This window comes from Protopterus annectens, chromosome 2.part1, assembly GCF_019279795.1.
Source record: "Protopterus annectens isolate FY-2018-M chromosome 2.part1, PAN1.0, whole genome shotgun sequence".
Classification (NCBI taxonomy): domain Eukaryota; kingdom Metazoa; phylum Chordata; order Ceratodontiformes; family Protopteridae; genus Protopterus; species Protopterus annectens.
In genome coordinates this window covers 1,314,597,344-1,314,620,930 of record NC_056729.1, presented here as the reverse complement: position 1 = coordinate 1,314,620,930, position 23,587 = coordinate 1,314,597,344, and positions in this window count along the sequence as shown.

The following is a 23,587-nucleotide window of genomic DNA, read 5'->3' as shown; positions in this document are numbered from 1 at the left end:
TAACCCTTCAACCATAACTGTTAACAAACCCCTCCAATTCACAAAACAACTCAATCTCATCTCCTTGCTAACTACTCACATAGACTGTTATATATTACACCTGATATCCACTCTCATATCTGGAGACATCCATCCTAACCCAGGCCCCACCACTACTACTGCTATAAATAAATCTCTACTATTCACTTCCTTAAATTCTCAAAGCATAGTAAACAAAGTACCAAACCTACATGCTTGGCTCATACATAATAAACCTGACATCCTCACTATTTCAGAAACCTGGCTAAAACCACACATTAAAGACTCTGAAATAGTTCCTCCTAACTACTCCATCATAAGAAAAGACAGACCTCACAAAAAGGCGGGAATAGCCCTTATATACACACTTCCCTAGTAGTCACACCATATAACAAACCTACTCCACACTTTAACAATGCCGAACTTCTCCTTACAATGCTGCAAATCAACAATCACAAACATATATGTATAGTTTCCTTTACATTCCACCAGGGACAATATTTCCACACTTGAACTCATCCTCTCCTGGCTATCTAGTAACATTAAAAATGAAACCATAATCCTAGGAGATGTTAATATTAACTGGGCCCTTATACAGTCTCCTACAAACCCCACTAACATCAACCTCTACAATTTCTCACAACTGATCACTCTGGTAACCCACCCTGCTAAAAACCCCTCCAATGGGAGTATATTGGATTGATTCTAGTCTCCCACCCTCACTACTTTACCAACACTGGAACTCTTCCCACCCACTTGGTGACCACTTACCCACCTTTACCCACCGGCTTCCCACTATCCTTCAGCATACTCACAACCACATTACAATCCGTGATCACAAAACTTTAACCCAGTAATCTTTTCAAGCTCACTGCAAGCAATTAATTGGAACTGTCTAAAAACACTATCCTTGATGATGCAGTCTCTTACTTTAACTCAACTTTCTTAAAAGTACTCGACTCCCAAGCCCCTTTAAGGACTAAAAGAATAAAACTAAATCAGCCCCATGGCTCTCCAAAACTACTCTTGCTATCATGAGACATAGAGACAAAGCCTGGGGACGCTACCAAAACACAAGACAACATCACTCCTTAACGAATATAAAATCCTCCAAAAAGTAAAGAAACTCATTACTTCTGATCGTCAAAACTACTTCTACACTCCAAAACCAAAATAAAACAACCCACAGAAATTCTGGAAAGGGATCTCAACTCTCCTCCACCCCAGCAAACCAGATACTCCCACCCCAGACCCAAATGCTCCAGATCATGACTTAGCCACCCAATTCAATTCCTTCTTTATTGATTCAATTTCTAAATTAACCTCCTCTTTCTAACACCTCTTTACTATCTAATATACCTTACCCACCCCCACTATTCCTATTACTATACCACATTCCTCACCCACTGACTCCTCTACCCTCTTCTACATCCACCTATCCCCATCTCCACCTACCCAAAACTCCCCACCCCTGACTGCCCCTCTTCTCATTAAATCCTATACCAACATCCACTATTAAAAACTTCTTCAGAAATTGAAACCATGTACCAATGCTCCTGATAATATCCCTTCCTACTTTCTCAGTATAGCCTGAAACCCTTGCCTACCCCATTAGCATTTTAATTAACCGCTCTCTACAAGAACACACAGTTCCCCAAGTATGGAAACAAGCCTTTATTATACCTCTACATAAAGGTGGTAACAATAATAACATTACTAATTTCCGTCCATAGCCATCCTGTCCCCCATTTCTAAACTCTTAGAAAATGTGTCCAACTTCAGCTCCTTCCCCACCTCCTAGACAACCATCTTATAACTCCCACACAGCACGGTTTCAGACCCAATCATAGCACCATGACAGCCCTCCTCTCCTTCCTTGAGGTTGTAAATAAAGCCCGTGACTCTGGAAAATTGTTTCTACCTTACTCCTTGACCTCTCCAAAGCCTTGATACTATCTCACATAGTCTGCTCCTAAACAAACTCTCCAAACTTCACCTGTCTTCCTCCTCTTGAACTGGTTCTAACTACCTATCTAACAGAAGCCAAGCTGTAAAATGGAAAAGCTACCTCCTCTTTCCTTGGTACCCCTACAGGAGTTCCCCAAGGCTCCATACTGGGTCCTCTTCTCTTCAACATCTTTATAAATGACTTCCACAAATCTATCCCTTTCTCTAGCATCATCCAATATGGATGACTCAACTATCATCTGTTCTGCCTCTTCTATTAATACCCTACAAAACTTACTCAAGATGCCTTCTCTTCCACAGAACAATGGATGCTAGGTAATCATCTAGCTCTCAATGCTTCCAAACCAAATTAATGTTATTTACTCCTTCCAAAGCCATCCCTCCCGACATGGGTACCTTCTCAATTACTACTCTACAAAACTCACCTCTTGAAATAGTATCAGAAACCAAGCTTCTTGGGGTCCAAATCGATAACCAATTGAAATTTAACTCCCACCTGCAAATTAACATCAAAAAAACACACCAGAAACTTGGCATGCTATATAGACAGAACACATACCTCACATCTGCCACTAAAATCACTCTTTCTACCTCCTTCCTAATACCATCCCTTCTATATGGTGCCCACTACTAACTAATCTTCAGTCCTGTCTAAAACAACAACTTACCTCCTGTTACAACAAAATCAAAATTTGCAACCAGCCAAAATCCTCCACCCACCACTGCATCTCCTCCATAAGCTAAAATGGCTAGAACTTCCCAATCAACTAACTTATACTCAACTAACTCTAGCCCATAAGCTTATTCTCAACCCTACCCTCTGTCCCTCTCTCTCTTCTGCCTTTAAATGCACCTACCTAACAGAGTTCTAAGGTCAAATAATCAAAATCTACTCAAGTACACAGACCGACTCATCCCCAGGCAAAAACCTTCTTTCCTTCAGCCTCGCCTCTGGAACTCCCTACCACTCATCCGCACCACCTCTAACAACTCTGCCTTCAAAAGTCTCTTCACTTTCATCTAGCTTCTCAGTGGAATGCTCTTGTTCCCACCCCACATAACTAACTCTACTTATTTCACCCTCAATACCATATTCTACTTCTATACCTTTGACATTTATTCTCTATCAGTATTATATCACATTTATTTAATTCTAGTACATTTCTTCCTATTGTTTTAACTGTTATGACTGCTATTCTAACTGACGAGTTCTACATTTGTTTGTTTACACAATATTAATAACTCTCTGTACTAATATTGTAACGGTTAAAATGTTGTAAATACCTTCTGTTATGGAGCTTTTCAGAGTTCAGTTACAATATTGTAACTGTTAAAATGTTGTAAATACCTTCTGTTATGGAGCTTTTCTCCCCAGGACTCCATTGAAAACGGGTTCTTTATGGCCCAATGGACTATCCTGGTAAACCAACGGCAATAAATAAAAATAAATAAATAAAATAAATTGGCTATAGAAATGATACCACAGCTGTTCCACATGTAATTAGCAAGTGGGGGACTGCAATTCGTGCACAGGCCATCAGCTGATCATGAGCATCACTTACTAAACTCAAGCTGCTGCCTAAGCAAAGTAGATGCACTTTTCCACATCCACCAGAGAGGGAGTGAGAGAGAGAAAGACAGAGACAAAGTAAGAAGGAAGGGCGTAGGAGAGTAAGAGGCAAGCATTTTTGTGTATGATCCATGGGTGGAGAGTGGTATTTGGGCATTATGATGGCTGCCTATGTTATGTACTAATCCATGCTGTCACATAGTAATTGCACATGGCTATACACATTTATGGCTGAGGATTGTCGACAACAGTCTGTACAATGTTTGAAAAATGTTGACAATTGGGACATGTAGCTCCTCAATATAATGATGTGAGAAAACCCACACTGCAATGGACCCTGTCATTACACAATCACCCCAACAAGACACCGATAACACACAAAGACATACTTACCAATGCTGAGTTTCAAACCCATACCTGACTATGTATTGCTAGTACATTGTTATGCAGTTATTGCATATGCCATTGAGCTTGCATGTTAGACAGCTGTCCAAAGGTATCTTTGAAGGTGAGTGATATCAGCGACAGTGATAAAGGAGGGATAAGGGAAGTGTACTACATGTGATTGTCCACAAAAGCAGGTGTCAAGGAAGACACAACCACACTCTCTCAGGGAATCACACACACATTATCACAGTTAGCAGGCTCAGGATAAGAACTCCTAACTAGTTTGCCACACTACAATATTATGCAGTTATCACACAAGCCACAGAGCCTATCAGCTGGTAGGTGGCCAAAGGGTTATTTCAAGGTGTCTGACATCAGCAGGTGTGCTACAATATTGCAGTGAGAGGTGTAGTGAGTGTGAATGGCTTCAAAATCATTAATCTCCACACACACACACACACACACACACACACACACACACACACACACACACACACTTGCCAGTACTGACATGCATGAGCTCGTTGCTTCACAGGTGTGTAGTAGCTGACCATGCCAGCAAGCTGTACAAGGCTAGGCAAAGGGAATACTTTTGCATCAGGCCACATGACAATGGTCTCTAGTGTGGCTCAGGGGTGTAGTCCCTAGAGTGGCCTACATAGGTGGGTATTGTATTCACCATCCACTCATCTGTTTTACTATTGTGGGTGGCCAGTGCTGTGCAATGCTTGCCATGTATGTGATCTATATTCCATAACATGGACAGTGTCTGGGCACTGCACATGTCCCACATGCATGTTCTGTGACATGTGGAAGTATACTTGGGGTCTCTGGGGCATGTTGTGTGGACAGATTGTTATCATCTGATGTAGCATTCCTGACCTCTTCTGGTGAGACCTGGCTATAGAACTGAAGTTGTGCCTGCACCTATATTGACAGCATGATACAGGTATTAAGTGGAGTTAGTGGCATCTGTCCATACAGGGCATGTGTATAAGGCATGGTATTCCCTTTCTGGGTTACATTTGCAGACTCTACAGTTGTTGCAGGCCTCCAGTGGGGAACATAGCAAAGGGCCACTGTAAGCATTTATTTACCTATTGCAGGGATGGAACAGGGTGCCATGTCCTTTTACTTGCTGGATAAAACACTCTCAGTCAGGAGATGTTACAAATCACAGTACATTCTGATGTCAGTGGCAGTGTTGTGGTCAACAGGCATCTAGTACACTGCAATTACACTGTGGTTACTATCTGTGGGCAATATGCAGGGAACTACCAATATAGTGGTTGGTGCCTAGCCAAGTATGTGTGTATGAGACAAGGGTGGAGAGTGTTCTCTGAATAATACGAGGGTTTCCTATATTGTTCACCGATCCATAATGTCACATGTAGGGCTATGGATTGTCTACACCAGCCTCTCTGCTGTTTGACATCTGTTGTCCTTGTAAGGTGGACATTGTGATATATAGTAGGTCATCAATATAATAATTTAGCAAAACCTGCCCCACAATGCATCCTGTCATTACACAATCACAACAACCTCTTCACAGGATACTGATGACAAACACACACACACACTTGCCAGTAGTGAGATTCAAACCCCGACCTAGTTATGTATTGTTGCTATAGTGTACTGCATTGATTGCATGTACCAAGGAGCTTATTGGATGGCTGTTGTCCCAAGGTACTTCTAAGGTGAGGAACATCACCAACCCTTGTAAATACTGGCATTGGGTGATGTAGTGGATGAGAGATACCAAAAATAACTTGACCCTAATCATACATTTGCATTTCCCAGGGGTGAGGTTCACATCTCTATTTACCAACCTTTACGGACCATTATGGTTACACATTTACCACATGCACCACTGAGCTGACATGGTTTTGGTTTCGCAATAGATACTTGTAAGGTAGATGATATCTGCAGGACTGCTAAAGTCAGGCTCTGAGATCTGTACTGGCTGTAAATGGGGACAAAATCTTTGAGGTACACACATAAACAATTTCCCCAGATGAGATTCAAACCCATAGCTGTGCATGGGGACAAAATCTTTTAGGTACACACATAAACAATTGCCCCAGATGAGATTCAAACCCACAGCTGTGCAGTTACTATTACATTGCTCTGCATTTAGGGCACACACCACAGAGCTTATAGGGCTAACCTTTCTTCAAAGGTATATGTCAAGGTAGATGACATCAGCAGGCTTGTTAAAGTAGGGCAATGGGAGGTGTAGTGACTGTGAATGGCCTCAAAACCAGTACTCTCTACACACACGCACACAGTTGCCATGTCTGGGCTTAGAACTCCTACCTAACTAGCACATCACACTATAGTATTATGCAGTTATTGCATGCACCACAGAGCTTACAGAACTGAACCTTTTCCAAGGCGGTATTTCAAGGTGACTGACATCAACAGGCTTGCTAAAGTATGGCAATGGAAGGTGTAGTGACTCTGAATGGCCTCAAAATCATTGATCCCTACACACACAGTATTTCACAGTTGCCACGTCTGGGATTAGAACTCCTAGCTATCTAGTACATCACACTATAGCATTACGAAGTTATTGCACACACCACAGAGCTTACAGGGAAGTTTGTTGTCCAAAGGGGTATTTCAAGGTGACTGACATCAACAAGCTAGCTAAACTAGGGCAATAGGGAATGCAGTTTGTGTGAATGGGCCATAAACAATTCCTCTGGAAACACACACACAACACTCAGTCACACACAACTTTACATTTGACAAGACTGTGTATACAACTGCTAGATGAATAATGACTTGTACTCTCATGTTACACAGTTATCACAAGCACCACAAACACTATAGTACTGAGGACTACCGGAAACAAATGTCTACAGTGATAGAAATTGGCACATGATGTGATATTGGCCAATTGGATGTGTGGTGGGTGGGACAGGCCTCATGATGAGAAGCGCTTAGTCACTATCTGTCTCTCTCTTCCCCACATCTCTGTTTGTGTATGTTTGACCTATTAAAGTGTGTTGTCCTTGGATATATGTGCATATTCCTATCCAATGTGTGTGCAAAGCATGACTGGTATGCAATATGGTGTGTGTGTACAGAAATCTGCGACTGACAGATATGTATAGTCCACTGTTGTTGTCAGACATGGACTTCATTTCTCTAAGTGTGGGAGCATGCCCAGTATGACCTTCTGTATTGAATATGTGAATCCATTCCAGGTAGGTTGTACTCCAGTGCAGACAATTTTGTTATACACTTACAGCTAGCAACCTGTTTCTGCAGGATATCTGTAGATAGGTTGACAATATGGAGTAACAATCGGCAAAGAATAGCGGGATACTGTAACTAATTGTGTCTGTGTTGCTTGTTCTACATGGTTTTGGTGTTAGCAGAGATATTCAGACATATGTACTGCTTTATACTGTGATGTATTATGTCATCAACTACTGACAGATATACTTATTTGCTTACAGTAATTTCCTAGGGAATACAAGATGAATGATGCTGTGTCCAGTACTGTGGTCTGCAGCCTACATATTCTTGCACACTCATGCCATTCTGGAAGGGGAGCTGCAGACACTTGCTGATGAGTCTGTGTAAATGGTCCAGCACCTTGGTACTATGGTGGCTGAGGATCCCATGCTTGTACATCTATCGACATGACAGAATGGCCATATCCTGCTGTGGCCATACCTCTCAGCTGTACAGATTCACACAGGTTACCCAGAGGCATGGCTCATATATCTGGTCATTTCCCCTTCACATTGTGGTTTATGAGCAGGTTTGTAGCCATCCATTCCTGGGTTTGCAGGCAGGGATAGTATGAGCACACATCAGAGTTTCAGACTTCACACACTCCATGGCATCCATGCTTCTACCCCCCTCTGTTATTCTATCCTCTTCCTAATATTATGCGAGTGATATCTAATAAGTATCCCTGTAGTTATCCTTTCATCCCAGCAGTATTTAGGGGTTGGTCCACAGTTCATGCAGTAGTACATGGTGGACATGCTACTGGGATTTGTCAACAGGGCCTTGCATTTGTGTTCTGTGGACTGTGTTATGTCGTTATTTGGGACTCCTTGAGATAACATACACTGGCAGTATGGGTGAGACACAGACCTTTGACAGAAGACTGTAGGGCATTTGGTAGTGATGCAGGCCATCTGTAGCAGGCCAGTGCATTCTGTCACTCCTACAGTCCCAGGCTGCAAGCCACTAGATTCCCCTGGGGTGACAGGATATGTGTGCAAGGTGTTAATTGCAATATTTCTGTCCTTATTAATCCATTGGTATGGATGCTGGCAGGGAGCTGCTTACAGCTAGGGGCACACATACATGGGACACTTCAGCATGCTGCATTCTGTGGGTGTTCCCATACAGAAGTGGGGGTCATATTGTACTCATTCCCAACAGCAGGGATATGATCTGTGATGAACGTGTGGCTGATGGTGGGGTGAGCTGAGTGCATGTGTGCTATGGAAGCTTCTTGCAGCTGACTCACAGATATAAGTGGGGCATTCCCCTTATGCTGGCTTGTGCAGGGACATCAGCAGTTTCTCAGTACTTCATAACTGTGCCTTTTGTGGTCTGCCAGTGTTTGGCCTGACTACATCAGTATTCCATAGTACGCAGTCAACTAATGTGCTGCTAACCTGTATGTACAATTCTAAAGGTGTGTCCATTTGACAGTAACATTTTATACACTCTCTGTCTAGGGTACTTCCACCTGTGTACTGTGTGTATGTCTGTGCCCACATTCATGCCATGTCCATCTTTCAGATGGTGATAGATATTACATCCGAACAATTAGTATGGATTACTGCTGGATTGGGTCTTGCTGGGATGCATTGTGTTTGGCACTGCAGTTGTCAGAGGTTGGCCCTGTCATCATCAATACTGGCCATAGGCCACTGGGACACAACCATCCATGCCTACATGCTGACCACTTCCACACAATATACAACACACAACAGCCTAACACACAGATCCCTGCATATTGCACACATGCAACAATCTGTCCTGGTAATTTGGCCAGCTCAGGTAATCTGTGCACCGCTGTTATTATATCCACATGTACATGTTACTACATTTCTACGTAAGATTGTGTGTGGGGGGCACACCTGACAACTGTAAACATTTGCTATGGCTGTACTGGTATTTCAGGTACTCTGTTGGCTTCCATTTCACTCTGTATTCTGACCTATCATGCAGACTTGAGGCATATCAGTGTAGTACAGATCTTAGGTTTTATTGACCTACATTTCAGTTTCAGACTTCTTACTTCAGAACTAACATCCACCTGCCTGACCTGTTTTAGTCTGTCTGTGTACATCTGGAGGGGGGCTGCTCTCCATTGCCATCAATCAGAGGCCTTAGCACAGCCTTTCTTTGTGGTCATTTACACCTGTCCTGCTGGCTGAGACTGTTGTTGGGTATGTGAGCCTCACTGACATGCATGTGTGTGTCATATGGACACACATTTGCCCCACCACATGTCCTGCAGTGGGATTTGTCATCTTGTCTTGTACTCCCTACTATGTTGACACCAGTATTTGTTATGGATTTCATGCTGCTAATATAGGTGTCTATCTGCAGCCATCCCATTCAGCCACCCAATTTCCTTGCATGCTCACATCCATACCATAGATACAAGTAGCAGAACATACTACTCCATTCAGAAATTAATAGGGAGAGTGACTTACCTTGTGGCTGTGCCAGTATTGAGGATGGTGCTGGAGGGCTGACTATGTCGGATGCACATAATACACTTCCTATACATGGTTAAGCACAGGTAGTGTCATGTTTGGCATCCCTTTTACTGTATGTGTGAGTCAGAGAAAGGTGTCATTCCCTAGGTTCCTACCATGTCAGTGTATGTGCTATGCATTGCTTCTTTGCCAAAGCATGGGTATACTAGGCATGCCTCCTTCTGCCTACAGAGACAGGTTCAGGTTGTTCCTCCTCTGAGTCAGTCTCTGCCTGTGCTGGCCTTGGCAATGGTGGGTGGCTGTGTGGCCTTGCCCTGTGCTGTTCCGCTGCAGCACAGGATCATATTGTGTAGCATGGCACATACAGTGAAAATTTGGGTACATGTAGCTGGAGAGTGCTGCAAGGCTTCACCAGATATGTCCAGGCACCAGAACCGTGACTTGAGCATCCCATACACATGCTCTGTTATGATTCTGGTTTGTTCGTGTGCCTCATTATGGAGTTCTTGTTCGAGTGTGTGTGCATTTCTGATGGGTGTCATCAGCTACATTTCCAGTAAGTAACCAGCATCCCCCCACTAGGTGGCCATATGGGATATCCCCATTGGCAGATCTCTGGTACAACTGCATCATATGCCAGATGTGGGAGTCATGATAGCTTCCAGGGCTGCCAGTACACACATTCATTGTAATGCCCTGGACATCGCACTTGACCTGGCAGTTGGAGGGGAAGCCCTTGCGATTTATTTAGGCCCTACCCCACTCACCGGGTGGTGCTTTGATGTGTATGTGCATGCAGTCTATAGAACCCACTACCTCTGGGTATATTGCTATTTGGTGGAAGAGACGTATATTGCTGATAAATGCCTCACGGGTGTTGTGGAAATATATGTGCTCACTGGCATGTGCTGACATGGCATTCAAGAACTGGTGGATTATCCTCATGCTGGTGCCTGTGAGATCCCCATGATATCCCCAGTTGGCCTTCAGAAGGTACCTGTGGCTAGTATTCTTAAGCCTACACATACCTTGGTGTCTACTGGGATGGGTTCCCTCTGTTGGCTCTGTGTGTGAGGCATGGCAGGCACAGCTCAACAATTTGCTGTAGGAGGTCCCTGTCCACCCTATAGCACTCCACTAATTCCAGCTCATGTAGCACCTGGTAGGTTACCCTGGGTCTGTACACTCTTCTCCTCACTGTAGGCTGGTCGTCAGCATTCTCATCCTCACCACCCTCAGCCTCTTCCACATATTGATTTATGAGAGTGAAAGTAGCCCGTATCATTTTGTTGCTTTTGTTAGGTAAAATTTCCCCACCGGTGGTGTAGAGTTTGTGGGATAAAGAGTGAAAGGTGTTTGCATAGTTTATAGTAGTGTGCTTGGCTGGGCTGCTGCCTGTGTAATTGGCTGATTCTGATACATTTCACCTGCCAGCTATGCTAGTTCTCCTTGATTACCTTCCTACTGCTGTTTTCCCTTCCCATTGTCTTCCTGTTTAAGCCCCAAGGTACGCCATGCAAACCCAGTGCTCAGATGTGAACGGAGCTGCTATTTCCTGGTTTATTATATTTTTTTTGGTTTAAAACATGGTGCATGGCATGCACACCCATTTAGGTGATGTAAACACTGCTAGGCAGCCTCAGACACACCCCCTTCCTTAGCTGTGCTCAGCTGAGGGCAAACACGGGTCGCAGACCTCCAATAAGCTTACAGAATGCATGACACACCCCCTTATGAAGTCATCTAGCTCTTAGGCTTACACCATGGTATTACTGCACCTACACAGTTGGGTGCAAGCTAGTACTGAAGGGGACATCTGTGATTCAGTATCATTCCCCTCATTTACATAGAATTGAGTGCTAATGCATGGCTACAAAACCGACACTCAGCCTTCCCCCTTAGCAACCACTCTTCATAGGTTCATAGGTTCATAGGTGTGTACTAGGCTAATGGCCCTGGAGCCTTTACAAGCCTAGCCCATAGGATTACCCTGGCATCATGCCACCAGACGTTACTTCTCAGTGGCTCTGTTGAGTAAAGCCACTGGAGTGATCCCCGGGGTGAATTTTCTATTTCCCATCCACTCATCAAGATTTCTCTTGAAGAGGGCCAGTGAGGTGCTCTGCTTTACATGTATGGGAAGTCTATTCCATAGCATGGGCAGTCTCTGGGTTATGAACCTGTCCCTCCAACATGTTTTGTTGATTGTGGTAATGTGGTTGAGGTCTCTGGAGCATGTGGTGTGAATGGATTGGGATTTCTTTAGATGTAGCATTTCTAACAGATCTGAGTCAGACATGGCTTTGTAAGTTAAGCAGAGATCGCCTCTAAGTAGGCGATATGAGACAGAAAATAGTTGGAGTTTTTTGAGTCTGTCCATATAGGACAAATGTTTAAGGCATAGGATCCTCTTCGTGAGCTACTTTCTTGGCCTCTCCAGTTGTTGCAGGCGTTTAGTGAGGTACATGCCAAATGGGGCAAGTGGGGCATTGTACTCAATGACTGGCTTAATGAGGAAAGAGTAGAGGGAGACAATGACCTCTTTCTTCCTGGATACAAAACCCATAGCAATGAGATGTGTCACGTAGAAGGACTTTCTGACCACAGTGGCAATATGGTGGTCAAAAGAGAAGTTGCTGTCAACCTGTGTTCCCAGATCTCTTATAACACCTTCTGTGTTCAGTGGACTACCATTGATGTGGTAATTCATGGGAACTTGGTCTTTCCCAAAGGGGATGACAACACATTTTTTGCATTGAGCTTAAGGCCATGGTTCTGACACCAGGTGCTGGCATTTCTGTAGGATGTCATCATCACTTGGGGAGTTAATAATAGCTCCCAACTTGCAACTGTCTGTGAACTTTGTCAGCCAGAGTCCCTTCATGTTGGCCTGGACTTCAGAGAAGTAGATACCAAACAGGAGAGGACCCAGGACAGAGCCCTGTGGGACTCCACTCGTGACTGGCCAGCAGTCTAACTTGGAGTCAGCTTTCACACTGTTGGTTCTATCTGTGAGCCAGTTTACAACCCACCTAGTGATATAGCGGTTGATTCATAGGTTCATAGGTAGGTACTAGGCTATTGGCCTTAGGGCCTATATAAGCCTAGCCAAATTGTACCCTGGCTTTCGCTCCCCAAGAAAATTATTTTCCTGTGCCCCTATCGAGCAGAGCCACAGAAGTGATCCCTGGGGTGAATTTCCTATCTCTCATCCAGTCATCAAGATTTTTCTTGAAGAGTGCTAATGAGGAACTTTGTTTTATATAGATAGGTAGTTTGCTCCAGAGTATGGGAATTCTCTGGGACAGGAATCTATCCCTCCAGCATGTTCTGTTTATTGTGGTGACAAGGTTTAGGTCCCTAGGGCGTGGTCTTGTTGGGTTATGCATGCCATTGACTCTTATGGCAAAATGATAATTTTGGCTTGAAAGCTTATTTCCAGATTTTTTATTATTTTCAGGCCAATCTCGTTTGCGCACCGCTGCCCTACACTTAAACGGCCGAAATCTGCCAAAAAAAAGTAATTTTTTTATAATTTTGAAACTAGTTTCCATGCCTATGGCCATATATTTGGCCTTTGGCATGCCTAACCCTTATAATACATGCTTTTTTACAAGCTGTCATGCCTCCATTTTGTAGTTTGCAGAAATGTATTCAGCTACTGGCTGAATACATTTCTGCAGTCTACACTATTCCTGCACAGATGCCTGCCTGCTTCCTGGATTGCTAATTCACCTCATTTGCATGGTTTTCATCAGCAAATGAGCTAATTAGCATACAGGGGCTATGTCCGTGCAGGAATAGTGCAGGAGTGCTCGTGCACATCCCGGGAGCTCATGCTAGGATTGCATGTCAGCCATATTGCTTCCAGCAGCTCTTGCACTATTCCTGCATACCGTGCAGAACTTGCTGAATCCCGGGGTAAGAGACTTTGCATATTTATTGATGCTGGTGGATTGTAGAAGTTTCAGTAGACTTTTATGATGGAAATGTTCTGAATTCGGAAGTTTTGTCATTATTGGTGCATGCATTTTGTGTCATTGTTTACTGGAAAAATGTTCAGGACAATAAATTTAAAACACCCTCTAACAACTGCACTGTATTATACAAGGAATATTATTTAATACAATCAGGAAGGTGTACCAAAGAACACATGTATGTTTCGCGTGCAAGGGGGCCTATGATTTGAAAACAGCCCAAAGTTAATCTTTATCTGCTACTGGAAAAATGTATTTTTTTAATGTGGGTTTCAATGCTGTTTCAATGAATGTGAGTTTCAAGGGCATAGAAGTTTTAATACTAAGTCTATTTTCATTGTGAAACTGTATTGCTTTGTTTAGCAGATGTCTGTTAATATTTGTGCTGTAAAATGCAAAATAAAACTTTGAAATGAAATCCAAATCATCACAGAAGTCAAGCAGTATGCACATTACAGTGTGTATGGCAAATGGGGAAAAATAGCTAATTGGTAGGACATTGGAATGGCTTTGTGAGGGGGGAAGGGTGGCAATCTCAAAGACAGCCCCGGCTGAACTATACATCTCAACTTTCTATATTTTTGCAGAATGAATAAATTTTTGCTTCTTATTTTTGGTTTGTTCCTCACAAAATTTGTGGTTTTCTGGCAAATCATTTAGAAATGAAGTCACTAAATAATGACAGACATTGAGTTTCAGAATTCATAAGCTTTAGAAAAATGCATGCTAAAGCAAGACCTGTTATTCTATCAACTGTCTAAGTTTATACAAGAGAAATTTTTAGTACTGTTTGTATGTTCACCCAATATAATTTGCCTTGTCCAGATTTCCTGCATTAAGAGGTTGAGAGGTACATGCAAATAAATTGCTTTATAGAATTAGGAATATCCAAACCTCTTAACTGTCCCTAATTTTGGCTCAAAATGTTGCTCTCCTCCTAATAATCCCTCCGCAAAATGGCAATTTTGGAAGAAAACGTGGAGGATTTACAATTATAAATAACTGTAATGATCAGAGTTATAGATTACTTTTATTTCAGAAATGCATGTAGATTCTCTTATTTTGTCAGCTGCTCAAGTTAACAGTACTAATATTAAAAAAAGTGTCCCTTCTTTGACCGATTCCCAGCTGTATTGTGTGGCAATTTTATATTTTTGCATCACATTTTTGGTCCGTTTTTCATAAAACTGTGGTTTTCTGGCAAATTAGTGGCAAATCATTAAAGATTGAAGTTGGAAGATAATGACAGACATTTGAGTTTTAGATTTCATACCCTTCAGAAAATTCATACTAATGCAAGACCTACTACTATTCTAGAGACATTTCAAATTGTGTCATACTTGTTGCACCCCACTCTCCCATGTAGTGACTCTGGATGTGTCCAAGCAAAGCAAGGAGTAGTTATGCAGTGTAAGTGTGCAGAGTATTCCCCCATCCAAGGTAGACACAAGTACAACACTGGCTGTTCATCTTTCCTTGATTTTCCAGAATGTTCTGGTTTTCTGTCATATTTTTATACTGTTGATTTATGCTTCTTATTATTCAGAAAATGCATGCTGTTGTAGTGCCCTGTTGCTCTGTGTTTAAGTAGCAATGCTTTAATGACCATCAGATAAACTTGTCTGAGATTGTAAAATGCAAGTAAGCTTTAATATGCATACTGTTAAATAATTTCCAACATTGAAAGCCTTTTTGTTGTTGCCATGCAGAGAATATTTACATAACTAGATAATGTATTGAAATGCATATGACAAGTATTTGTAATAAAATACAGTATTACAGTATTTTCAGAAGCTCATTACATTTTCTGGAGACTTGTAGTCATCTTTGCAGGCTTTAATCGTAAACTAAACAGAATGCCAATCTGTCATGTGTGGTCCATAACCTGTGCAGTAATCCTTTAAGCAATTTATCTTGAGCTTGTTTCTTGTTTGCTGTTAATTTTTTACTTCATTTTGTCTTGATTGGCCTCTTGTAATGAAAGTTTGGCACCCAGGGCAGCGTATTTAATTAAAGTTCCAGTTGTTATGGTTTTGAGCATAGCCCTGCCCCTTTTTAGTTGGCCACGTTCCTTCCTGTTGGCCCTACCCATTCAGCTGTCTATTGCGGCCCCCTTTGATTTGAAGTCACCAGCTGCCACTGCCTTTTCTAAATCAAAAATATTTTTACCCGAGGTTTAAAGGATCTTTATGATAAAAGGAATGAAAAGAACCAGTTTGTCCCCATTTGGATAAGTCTAGTGCATGCATACAGTGATGTTTTTGACCAAAAGCAAGTGCATAATATAGAATGGTGATATAACTTTGTTAAATGGCTGATAACAATAGTTGATTACTACTTAAATATATATATATATATATATATATATATATATATATATATATATATATATATATAGATGGGTCTAAATTAATTGAAGAAGGATTCCACAAATATTTCTTCATCGATCACCAGTCACCAAAATTCACTTCAACGAACTGTGGAATTTTCCCATGGGTCACAAACAGTTGCCCACCAACTGTCTGGAACACACAATGCATTAAATCAAATACACCCATGTGGGGGCCTTCATTCCCTCAACTATATATACCATCTCCAAAATTGCACTACAGTGAGGAACACATTAAAGTATAGGTGACGGCCAAGTGCTTCTGAACTGTGGGAAAAATTCCGCAGTTCGCTGAAGTGAATTTCGGTGTCTGGTGATCGATGAAGATGTATTCACTGAATACATCTTTTGACGAATGAATATAGAAATATAGACCCATATAGAATATATATATATATATATATATATATATATATATATATATATATATATATATATATATATAGATATATATATAGATATATATACACACACACACACACACACACACACACACACACACACACACACACACACACACACACACACACACACACATACATATACACATACTGGGTCAACTCTAAAGGGTGTGTTGTCAATATGATAGTTAACAGGGATGAATGACTTCCCAAAAGGTACTATCATGCATTTCTTGGCATTTGGTTGTAGTCCATGGCACTGGCACTGGTTGTTTGTCTGTGTCAGTCCCTCCTGGAGAACATTTGTGTCACTATGAGAGTCAATGACAGCTCCTAATTTGCAATCATCTGGAAAATGTAGTCAGCCAGTGAGCACTGACATTGGCCTTGACTTCTGAGAAGTAAATGCCAAAAAGCAGTGGTCTAAAGTCTGATCCCTGAGGGACCCCACTTGTCACTGGCCTCTTTGTAGAGTTGGACTCCCCAATTCTAACTTCCGGGTCCTGTCTGTGAGCCAGTTGGCTATCCACTGGGTGACGTAAGGGTTTGTACCTGACCTCTTGAGTTTGTTAACAATGCCCGAGTGGAGTATTGTGTCAAATGCTTTGGCCAGGTCAAGGTAGGCAGTGTGAATGATTTTGCCCTCATCCATTGCTTTGGTGATCTTCTCAAAGAAGTCTACCAGGTTGAGTAGGTATGATCTGTCCTTGACGAAACCAAACTGTGTCAGGTCCAGTGTCTGGAGGTTTACTATAATTCTATTGATCATTTCCATGATAATTCTATCCATGGCTTTACATATAAGACTAGTGAGACCTATGGGTCTGTAGTTTCCAGGGTCTGCAGATGGGCCACATTTGTGCAGACGGATGGATGACTGTTGCCTTTCTCCATTCATGAAGCATGAAGCCTGTTTGGAGGGTACAGTTAAATAGTAATTCCAGAGGCCCCGATAGGTCATGTTTAATGCTATTTAGAAGGCATCCTGGGATATTACCTGGGCCCACTGATGCAGTGTTCATGGTTTTAGAGAGAGCATTAAGGACCTCTTCCCCTAATGATAGTAGGGGGATTTATATTTGGTGATCATCTGACATACACCTTCCTCTCCATACTGCTATAAGTACCCTCAGTGGCCATTTCTCCTCTGTCTCACTCATATCTTGTTCATATCTGCTGTGACCTCATCTGTGTCTGTGTTCATTTTCCCTTACTGCTTTTCTTACTTCTTCCAGGGTGGGTTCCTCTTCTTCTTTCATTGTAGGCTGTATCTCAGTCAGTAGAGGCTCTGTGGGTTTTCTTCATTCAGAATCTAATTAAAGTATTCCCTCCATCTGTCTTTGATTTACTGTGGGCTGATGAGCAGGTTGCTACTGGCATCTCTTATGAAGGGTGTCTGACTGTTTTCTTTATCTTTCGAGCCTTGCCTTGCAAACTGATAGAGCTTCTGCATGCCATCTATGTAGTCACTTTCTAGAAGTTGGTAGAGTGCCCCTGATGCCTTAATATTTGCTGTTGCAACTCATCTCATAGCCTTAATGGTAGCCAACCAGTATTCCTTTTTTGCCTGGTCAATCTTTTCTATCTCTCACTTTTTCCAGCACTCTTTCTTTCTTTTGATGACTGTTTGGACTTCTGCTTTTCAATACCAGCTTTCCTTATGCACCTCAGCCCCACATACCTGTTCTTCAGTTCTTACACGTGCTTTTTGAGACACTGCCACTCTTCTGCTTCATCTCCACCAATCTCCTCTTCTTCCTGAAGTGCTAGAGACCTGAATAATTCCTTGAACTCTTGTGCTTTCTCTCCAATCAACTTCCAGGTCTTCAGTTTAGTTTCTGTTGACCTTAGAGCCTTTGACCACTGCTTGCAAATGATTGTGACAACCAGTGGCTTATGCTGTGGCCAGACTGTTTCACTGGGGTTGACTTTGCAATCTCTGATTCTACCCCAATGCCCTTTATTTACTATGAGGAAGTCTACTTGAGTTATATGTTGGCCACTGTTGTATGCGATCTTGTGACTGTCTCTCTTATTGAACCATGTGTTGGCCACCATCAAGCCATTTTCCAGAAAGAAATCTCTAATGGTCCAATGGCCTCTCTTACTTTATTCTTGTTGTTTCATCCATATGGACCAAGGCAGTACTCATATCCTGTTCTGTCTGTCTTGATACATCCATTCACATCACCCATTATCAACACCAATTCTTGTTGTCCTGCTTGATCCAGAAGGCCCTGCAACTACTGTCTGATTGCACTCTTTTCCTCACTGTCTCAATGCTGCTGTGGGGCATAGGCTGACATTATGCAAATTGTCCTATACTTACACTGGAGTCTAACTGCAATGATTCTAGCACTAATTCTGATGACATTCCTCATTGTATTCTGAAGTCTGTCTCTTATCACAATTCCTCAACCATTCTACTTTGTCTTCCTCCTGTGTTATAGACGCTGGACCCCAAACCAAATGGTCCATCTTGTCTCTTGGATACATAGAATGTCTAGACTCCTCTTTATCACCATGCCATCTGCTTCCAGGTTGCATCTTGTCAGTAAATCTAAATTTAGTGTAGCAATTCTTAGTTCATCTCTGACAGGTTGATTGGTTTTATATCCATCTTTTGCTCAACAGAGCAATCTCAGGTAACCCAAGCGGGGAAAATGGACTCCAGCCACCCAGTAGCTTATTGACCCAGGCCTGTTGTGCTTTATGATAGGCACACATTGGCCAATTAGGACACATATATCCCTCAGACCAAGGTGAGGATCACGGCATAGGTCAGAGTAGGCTGGGTCCTCAGCCCACTTATCAATGACAAATACCCATGCCCATCTGGCAACATTAGTCAACATGACCAACTCACCTACAGCCAGTTTTTACACTATTGAGCAGGAAGCCCTGACATGATGCACAATCTGTGATCTGTGATTTGCTATCTTGAAGATACTGTACGTTATAGTTGACATCCAAAGTGTTTGGTCTATAGTACTCTTACCCCTAATGGGGCACATTCTAGAGTCTTTGCTACAGCCAACAGCATTGACTATGATAGGTAGGTCAAATTTTAGCATTGTCATCAGAACTGCTTTGCCTTTGGCTTCTTTGGTGGCAGGAGAGAGGAAGTGAGAGATCATTTTGGATCATAAAATAGGCAGTTGAATTTTGATTTGGTGGGAGAGATATCATGTTGAACATTTGTGTAATTGAAGTGAGTGTTTTTTTGTAAGGTTAGTTGGTTGATAAACTAAAATGCATATTCAGTTAGGGTGTTGGAAAGTCTTTATTTGTTTGATACCAAATGTCATAAATTTTGTCTTTCTGATAGCAAGCATAAATTTATTTTTGAAAAGTCAGCTAGATAGGATGAAAAGGTCATCTTCAAGTTCTGTTTTTATGAGAAATAGGAGAGCTTAACCATGTCATCTGTATAAAGAAAAATATTCAGCAATGTATGATTTATGGGTAGTTGATGAATAAATACTGAGTAAAGTAAAGTGGAAAGATGTTTCATTGAAGTACTACTTTGATTACGGGTGAGAAAGAAGAAAAGCAGTATTCAGTTTGGACTTCAAAGTCTACTCAGTCCATGAAATTTCTAAATCATGAAATAGAAATGAGTCTGAGTCCATTTCATATATGGGTCTTTAAAAGAAGTTAATGGTCCTTCAAGTAAATGGCTTTTGTCAAGTTGATAAAGATAGCACCTGCCAAAGTCCTTTGTTCATGCATATAATGTTGACTCAGATAATACCTGTGAAAGTCCCTTGTTCATGCCCATGAGGATATCATCAGTAAGGGTGAATATGGCTGTTGAGGTACAATGTGAAAAATACACTTAAGGCTGAAATAAACTGCGCCAGAACACAATCCAGACAAGAGTCCAAATGGTGGTTCCCAAAATGTATTGGTGCTTCCTGGTACCTCAGCTACAAGCCTTCATAGGGAATTAATTGTATATAAAACCACCTCATTTTATATTAAATCTGAATTATTTCATTATCCAATTACATCAATTAACTAACATAACTGATATAGCTAATCCAGCAAGCATGGGAACAATCACAGGAAAGATAGTAAAAACTGATCTTATAAGACTACATGAATGATTATCAAAACAACTAAAATTTAACCAATATTAGTATTAAATTTTTGATTTAAACCTTTTGGAAACAAAGTACATAATTAATTATAAATTGTGTTTCCAGCTGTATCATTTTTTTTAAGATGATCATCTCCCTGTTTATGTGGGGTGGGGGATGACTACTCATATCCTACCTTAAAAATCAACATCAGAATGTCTCCATGTGTTTTGTCCATTTATATTCCAGCTGTTAAGAGTGTGTTAACATAAGAAGATTTATTCTATGGGATACCTCACCATATTCAACAAGAAATGATTATACTAGGTAGCCAAAACATAGGCTGGTAGCTGATTGGCAATTACACACCCTTAGAACCACTTAACTTATAAGGCTTTATGCAGATAAACACCTGCATCACTAGAATCAATAAAACATCTGACAGACACTTGACTTCAAATTGAATTCTTAACAACAAACCAAACACAATTCAAATATCTCAAAATTTGCTAGAAACTGTAAGCAACCACCTTTCCATCTGTGCAGAAACTATAATACCCAATCAAAAAACATAATTTGTAATCAAAAACATAACACAGCAAAATTTAACAAATACACCTTTAACAGTACTCTGACCCTATCTAACTGAAAGATATTAAAATCCATGCCACCTGATGCCACCATCTCATACTTTAATGAAACTTTTATAAATATTCTTCACATTCTAGACCCTGTAAGAATAAAATGATTAAAATCAAAAACTGCATCATGGCTAACTAAAGACACTAAACACATTATACTTCAAAGAGATAAAGCCTGCGAAGACTGGCATAAAAAGGAAACAAAATACATTTCACACATTCGAACATCTCAGAAAACTTGCTAATGAAATCATTAAAATGGATAAACAAACCTATTAAACCAATCCCCAACATAGTCAACAAAAAATCCTAGACTTTTTGGTTATCACTAAACAGCCTAATATGTCCTGACCAAACCATCATGCCATCTCCTTCTACTTCTAACACCACTGACTCAGTTCCATCTCAGTTCATCTCCTACTTTATACAGACAGTACTATCTTTTATTAATAATGATAATAAATTCACCTCACCCATCCTTTAATAACTTGTCACATTCATTATGCTTTTGCCTGGTCTCCATCTCTACTATAAGAAAATGTCTACTGACACTAAAACCAATGTCTTTAGCTGTGACCTACTTTCAAAGCATTACTTGAAAATTTTATCTAATACCATAGCTTTTCTTGTATATGTACTGATAAACCAATCCACATCTGAGACATACAGGTTCATAGATTAGTACTAGGCTAACTCCCCTCTTGAGCCATTTCAAGCCTAGCCAATTACACTTTGGGAGAATGAAACCAAATACCTTGCGCTTGTAAGCTGAACACCTTAGCCATTATACTAACCTCCCACCATCTCTGATCAGTGTCACCCATCTGGGAAAAGAATCCTATGTAATACCACTCCACTCCAAAAAGGTGGCACATCAACAGACTTTTCCAACTATAAACCTGTTGTCATCCAATCTTTTCTGACTAAAACACTAGAAAAATGCATTCACTCGCAACTTATGCAATACTTTAAGTGTAACAATCCTTGGCATGATTTTATACTTCACCAAAGTACTACCTCTGATCTGCTCAACTTCACCAATATCATAAACCAATATAACAATGATAGTAACCAAGTATCACCGCTATTCTTAGATTTATCAAATGCATTTCACACCACATCCCATCGATATTTTATTACTGAACTTTCTTCCCTTGGCCTAACATAGCCCTCTCTCTCATGATTCCATACCTGTTAGACAGACAGGTAGCAAGCAGTCAAAAATAAATAAAATCTCTTCTCATTCCTACCAGTCACTGTCTGAGTTCCACAGGGATCAATATTAGGTCCTCTCTTACCCAGCATATTAATAAATAACCTACTTAGTTTAACCCACCTTGCTAGCATAGTTCGATATGCTGATGACTCAACCCTTATATGTCCAGCCCCATCCCTCTCAACACTTCAGGACATAACCCAAAATTTTTTCATCACTATTGAATCTTGCCTAAAAGATGCAAATCGACAGTGGTGCAATAGATAGCTTACTCACTTTGGTGTAGAAGACTGTGGGTTCTATTCCCACACCATGTAAATCAATTTCTGATTGTACAGTACAACACAGCATAAAAGGAGATGCTGCACTCCTGATTATGTCATCCTTCAGATCTATCTCAGTTGGTGCTAGTGCAGGTAAATGTAAAAGATCCCACTCTACCTATTGGAAAGAGTAGGGGCTGTTTTCCTAGTACCCAAGCCAAATTTCTCATAGTAGTATAAAAGCTACCTCAGGTTCTCATAAAAAGAGTCTACTAGTATAGTGGGACTAACTTGGTCAACAAAGAATAAACGTAGATCTTAAAAAAAATAAACTTATTCTCTTTACTCATAAACAATACCAAAATTAAATCAGTCTGTTGTAACAACCTCATCCAACATCACAAAGACTGAAATGTAAACCAAACAAAACTCAAAACATCTGGGTGCCGTAACTGAAAATAACCTCAAATTTGAGCAACATTTATCACAGGCCATTACAAAACACACACTAGAAACTATGCTTCCTCTATAGAATCAAACACTTTTTGACAGATGAAAGACAAATGCAAGCATCTATATACCTTCGTACATCCTAACTAACTGCCTCATCTATTCTTAACAACTTAACATTACAATAAAGTAGCCACATCTGCTGCTAGCCTTACATTTAGGACTCATCATTGCACAGCCTGAAACAACTAAACTGGCTTTAGCTACCCAATGATTTAAACAAACTCATAACTTATTACTGAGCACAATCTTATACGTGCATCAGAAAAATAAACAATATTAAATTATACTCTGCAGCACTACTGTCCAGACTGAGACCTTCACTCAGCCAATAAGCTCTTATTAATCTCAAAAAATTCTAATAACTCAGCAGACAACTCACTAAATGCCCATTACATATTTAAATAATGCAACATCATTTCAACATACCTGAAATGCACCAAGAAACTTTACAGTTTCA